Consider the following 6,402-nt stretch of genomic DNA (forward strand, 5'->3'; position numbering starts at 1 on the left):
CTTACAGAGGAGAGCGAGTTAACATGTGAGGGTCAGAAAGTCAAGGGTTATTCGTCTCTCCTCCAGATGACCCAAAATGCAAAACCCGTCCTAGGAAGGAGGATTCATGTCATGACAGGAGGTGGCTTAGGAGGCACCTATTTAGCTATTGGACAAGAACCCAGTGCAGAGTTTGGAGCACATAGCTTTAGCCTCAGGTTTCACACCTGATTGTTTTAGGATCCAGGAGTCATTTTCCTTCTCCAGGAGGCCTGGGTTTCCTCTGTCTCTGGTACAGCACCAGGAGGGGAGCTGAGAGGAGGTGTTCTGTAGAGTGGGTCTTCATTTGGACAGTGATAGTTGCTTCCTTAACACCAGCAGCCCTTCTGCCATAGACCCTGGAGTTTCAAGGGTTTCTTGATTTGAGTTAAGCCACTATCACCAAGAATGCTCTATGACATGGTTTCTAGAGTTCCCATAAATATGTTGTCTTCCACAGACAGACCTGCCAAATGTGCACATTTCCTAGACCCAGTTTTGCTGCTTCTGTGTCTTCACAGGTGCAGCTTATTTTCCCTTGGCAGGGATGTCCTCCTACCTCATGGTAACCGTCTATTTCAAGCACAGAAGCAAACTTCCTCCTTCTGTATTCATTCTTCCCACCACACAAAAAATCCCTCCCTCTAGAGGAGAGAGTCCTCTAGTAGGTGGTGTGGGGCAGAGTCATATCCTGGCCAGCCTCCCACAATCAGGAAAGAACATTTTATCAGTCTACTGCATTTATATTTATAAAATTTGATTTCCTGTATTAAACTACAGACTTTCTGCAGTCAGGCCCTAGGCCTCATATCTCTTGACCTCAGTACCCAGCAAAGAATCTAGAACACAGTAAATGCCAGACAGGTATGCAGGTTCTGGACAGATGAGAAGCACTGGGAAAAATGGTTTTGAATCCTGGCTCTACCAGAGTCCACACGGTGTGACCTTGAGCAGTGTGTATGGACCCATTCTTGTATCTCAGAAACCTCTTCTGTAAAACAGGAATGTAAGGATTTCTACTTTACAAGCTTATTACTGTTGAAATGAGACGACTCTTCTAAAGGACTCAGCAGACTACCTGGCCCATATTATGTGCTCAACAAATATTATTATGATAAGTAAGAGAGGAAGTTGACAAGTTACTTTAGCAAGTGTGACACCTTGGTTAAAATTGCCTAAACTATTACAGAAATTAATGCTATCATTTTATACCTCAAAATGAAGTAATGATTTTCAGAAATGATAGTGATTAATTGTTGCAGAAAGCTATCTTTATTGACACTTAGGATAAGTCAAGTTCACCTCTGTAGCAACTTGGTCACAAATGGATAGACATTTGAAAATTATCCTTCTCTGAGTTTCCCTTACTATAGCCTAACAACCATGAATGTTATGATCAAATTGCCTTAGAGTCAAATCCTATTTGCACACACAACTAAATTTTCATGGGCAGGCCAATTATTATTCTGTATATATTTGATAGGCTATGATATTATTTGGAACAGACATTAGAGGAGTTATTTGACAATATTTATTTTAGCTTTTATGTGTTTAAAATTTCCTAGAGATTTAAAAGAAAGTCTTCAATATATTATAATCATCATCATCATCATTTAAAAAATCATTTTCTTCTTTTGCATTGAACAAGTTAATAATGTCAATGCACTCAGTTAATTGCTTTTTCAGAGACTTTCTGAACTATGAACCCCTGAGGTGCTTCACAAATCAAATACACTGGGGAACTTGAGCAGAAATAAGTCAGCTGGGTTCCTAGTGTGGTCCTATGTTGGTTGTGACTATTAGTGTCAGGTAAGTGTGCTTGTACTGGGTGAGGACAAGAGATTGTTTCTGAACTCCAAATTCGGTTTGGCTCTAAGACAAATAAGGATCTTCCAGCAGATGATTTGGGCATTGCCTGGAAACTTTCATTGACACACGTGTGAAGAACTTGCCTGTGAACATCTGAACCTTGTCTTGTGTTAAGGTGTCAAATCCTACGTGAGGGACCATGGACCCCACTTGTAACTGTTCAGCTGATATCAAAAGGAAAGAAGGTGGCTCACTAGGGAGGTATCTGGTCTCCAGAGAAAGAAGCACCACTGAATAATTGTATATTGTTAGCTACTTACCAAATTTCAATCTGATGATCTGTAAAATGATCGCCATTGATATTTGAACATATAGAGAGGAGAGCTGTGAGGAATAAATGAAATATCACATGTGAAGCACCAAGAATAAGGCTTGACTCAGAGTAAAGAGTTCAAAAATTTGGGCTACTATTTTTTAAATGGTCAGATTTCTAAGATCTTGAGACTAAGAGCATATTCAAATCAAGACATGCTAAAAGTCAGGCCGAATCCAGGAGTCTTCAACTTTTCTACCACAAACCCTTTGACTTTTCATGGATTCATGATTTCAAATGTTTTGTGTCACCATGAAATTGTTCTTTGTTTTATTAAGAATTAGAATAAAATAAGCAACCCATATAATCTCATGATAAGTAAAAATCAACATGAGATATGTTTTAAAGTAACATGCTTCTTTCAAATGCAAATGGAGGAAGCATTTTCTAGTGAAGGGGAAGGAAAGAAGTTACATTAGTGGATATGGAATATGGGTAATGGGCAGTGCCGTGTGAGACTCAGGTAGAAAGAGATAAAACAAATGTGAGGGAGTGGAGTGCACTCAGGAATGCATTGACGTGGGAAATCCTTGAAGACAGGTGAGGACTGAGGAGGTGAGCTTCCAGGTGTGAAGATGCAGTGGGGAGACCATCCCAACCAGGGGAGGAGCCGCCAGGAAGACACTGGACACGTCCTACTGTCCTGGGGCAGGAGAGGGGACAGCATGGCTGGAGTGGAGTGAGCAGTGCAGGAGAGAACAGTGGGCACTGGGAGCAGAGAGGAGAAGGGGCCCAGAGCTCAGGACATTAGATGGCTTTGCAGGACTTAGGTTTTTGCTCTGATTAAGTAGAGAAGTCCCTGGAGTGTTTGGAATGGAAGAGTGACAAGATACATCATGATGGGACCTGTGGCCCACTTGAGAGACTTGAGAGTCACTAGAGCGACTCAATGGGGTAAGAATAGGAGCAGGGAGATGGCTAGCAGGCTTCTGCATTAATGCCTGTGGGTGGCTTCCTCCATCATTGGAGCTGGGGAAAGCTGGCCAGCTTCTGGACATATTTTGAAGGTAGAGACCAGGGATATTCCAATCAGTCAGAGAGAGTGAAGCTGAACCTCACGCAACAACATTATTAAACCACTTTCCCTAGCTGAAATAAAGCCATTTTCTGCTCTGCAGACTGAAAGAGTAAGAGGGTTAGGAAGAATAACATTTTTGTTTCCTGCAAAGCCCAGTAGACTTACTGTAGCAGACACTAAATGGTTATTTGTATCAAACGTCTGGAGAATGTGGAAAAATCTCATGGTTAAGATAAATAACACTCAGACATATTCACATATAAAGAAAATTTAAAACCATTGGACTGGATGAGATCAACAGGGGCTGTTTACAGTAGTTAAACTAAGAAGGGCCCAGATTTGATTCTGGAAGCATTCTAAAATTCAAAATCTATCAAAATAGCACAAAGAAACACCAAGAGAAGCATTTCCTAGAAAGAAGAACATGGCAAATACTTGAGATACATCAAATTGGATGACAACACAAACGTACTTATTGATTTAGTTATGTGAGGTCATTGAGTCTCTCATGCAGGAAGAGTATCAAAAGAAAAGTGGGCCAATCTTATTTTTTAATTTACTCAGAAATAAGTCGGTTTATTAACATTGATATTTATTAACACCAACACTAAAAGTTAAACGTGAACTGAGCATTTTCCTAGGGGCCAGGAGGAAGGGCAGAGTACAAGCAAACATCCTAATCACTGGAATTATTCATTAACTAGTTACAACATATAAGCTTATTTCAAATGAGCACTTAAATTATTGCTTCCTAGACTTAAATTACCAGAACTGTACTGTTACATGTTTATCATATTTACTATATTATTTTTTAGTAAAATGATTCCATTGGGGCTCTCATATTCACTCTTCTAAAGTTGAATATTCTACGTCATGCCGATGGGAAATCACACAGTGACCGAGTTCATCCTGCTGGGCTTCACAACAGACCCCGTGATGCAGCAGGTCCTCTTTGTGGCCTTCCTCATCATGTACGTTTTGACTGTGGCAGGAAACACCACCCTCATGGTGCTGATCTGTAATGACGCCAGGCTCCACACACCCATGTATTTTTTCATTGGTAACCTGTCCTTTCTGGATCTCTGGTTGTCCTGTGTCTACACTCCAAAGATCCTAGTGACCTGCATCTCCGATGATAAAAGCATCTCCTTTGCTGGCTGCCTGGCTCAGTTCTTCTTTTCTGCTGGGCTGGACTATACTGAGTGTTACCTGCTGGCTGCCATGGCTTATGACCGCTATGTGGCCATCTCAAAACCACTGCTTTATTCTCAGGCCATGTCCATAAAACTAGGTGCATTTTTGGTCATAGCCTCATATCTTGGTGGATTTATTAACTCTTCTATCATCACAAAAAAAACTTTTTCCTTTGATTTCTGCAAAGACAATGTCATTGATGACTTTTTCTGTGACTTGCTTCCCCTGGTGAAGCTGGCCTGTGGCAGGAAGGAGGGCTACCAGGCTCTGATGTACTTTCTCCTGAGCTCCAACGTCATCACCCCCATCGCCCTCATCCTGGCCTCCTACCTCTTCATTATCGCCACCATCCTGAGGATCCGCTCCACCCAGGGCCGCCTCAAGGCCTTCTCCACCTGCTCCTCCCACTGGTCTCTGTCACCTTGTACTATGGCTCCATCCTCTACATCTACTCTCGCCCCCAAACTAGCTACTCTTTGGACACGGACAAAATCGTCTCTACCTTTTACACTGTGGTGTTCCCCATGTTGAACCCCTTGATCTACAGCCTGAGGAATAAGGATGTGAAAGGGGCTCTGAACAAACTCTTCAAATGATCATGACTGTCCTCCTGAGGAGGGAGCAGATTCATTGTTGATGAGGTTTTGTGTGTATCAAGCAGAGTTGCCCTTGTGCTTCCCTGTGACTCAACGCAAATTATAGGATTTCAACCCTCAGCACATGGTGGATTAAGAATCTGATATGAGAGCTGGTAACACAGAGGTGAAATTTAACATGAAATGTTAAGAATTTGGATTGAGGTTTATGGTACTCTATATTAAAAACAAAAACCTAAGCCAAAAAATTGTATATCTCTTGAAATTCTAACATTTAACCCTGCTCCTCTTAAGAGAAGACACTTTGGGTACATACAATTTTTTTTTTTTTTACTTATTATTTCACTATTGTTATCCATAGTATTTGACATCATTATATAAGCATAATTATTATAATCTGCTCTTATTCATTCCCTGGTTAGAGTATTATTTATATATTTATTTCCTACTATAAGGAATAAGTATATTGAGTGAGTTAGTTATATTTTCCTAGTAACAGATAACATTCATCCCTTTACTTTTCCTTAATAGATTCTTAATCATTTTTGGAGGCACTTTCTTTCACTCAGAAACTTTAGTATAATGATCCAGAGGCACCTAAAAAATAGTGTCGTGGACATTATTTCTAGCAGGCGTGATCCTTCTCATCTATATATCCCTACAAGGAAAGCTAGTCAAGGTTCCATAGGTGATTTCTGAGGTTCACCTCACAAATTGCTCAACCCCACTTTCTTATAGATGCATGAACATATGGAGATAAGTAACACCATTGTGATCATCAGAAGACAGTTATGATAATACTAGAGTTAAGTAGAACAGCATGAGCAATAGAAGTCGAAGAGCCTCCAGGACTCAATAGAGAAAAATTTCAGAAATAATATAAAGAGTTAATGATTAAATAATAGGGTAAACATGATAATGTTGCACTTAATCTTGATTATATTTTTAAAGTAAGATAATATTAATGTGCTATTTAATTTTTTTTAAATTTTTCATACGTGGGCTTTAACCCAGCATCATTTCATAACTGAGCCATATTCCCAGCCCTTTTTATTTTTTATTTTGTGACAGGCTCTCACTAAGTTGCTTAGGGCCTCACTAATTGCCAAGGCTGGACTTGAACTTTCGATCCCCCTGCCTGAGTCTCTGGAGTTGGTGGGATGACAGGTGTGTGCACTGTGCCAACCTGTAAATTAAGTGTTTAAACCAAAAATATGTCTTGTTTGTCTTGGTTTAAATTTTTTAGAAAAATTCTAAGATACCATAAAGCAGTCAAATGAAGCTGGAAAACACATGAGCTCCCCACAGAATAGACAGGAATGTTCTTGGCTTGTCAGGCATGTGCCTATGGAATGTGAGGTCCAGGCAGACTCGCAGTGCCAGTTGTCATTCAC

At 40.4% G+C, this 6,402-nt stretch overlaps 1 pseudogene across 1 annotated transcript; it reads left to right on the forward strand.

Annotated features, from left to right (window-relative positions):
- Window positions 1–4,091: 4,091 nt before the first annotated feature.
- LOC306639146 (olfactory receptor 9G19-like) lies at window positions 4,092–5,008 on the forward strand (annotated as a pseudogene). The gene has a single exon. The product of its transcript is annotated as an olfactory receptor 9G19-like (transcript).
- The last annotated feature ends 1,394 nt before the right edge of the window (window positions 5,009–6,402 follow it).

This window comes from Sciurus vulgaris, assembly GCF_902686455.1.
Source record: "Sciurus vulgaris genome assembly, chromosome: 11".
Taxonomy (NCBI): Eukaryota; Metazoa; Chordata; class Mammalia; order Rodentia; family Sciuridae; genus Sciurus; species Sciurus vulgaris.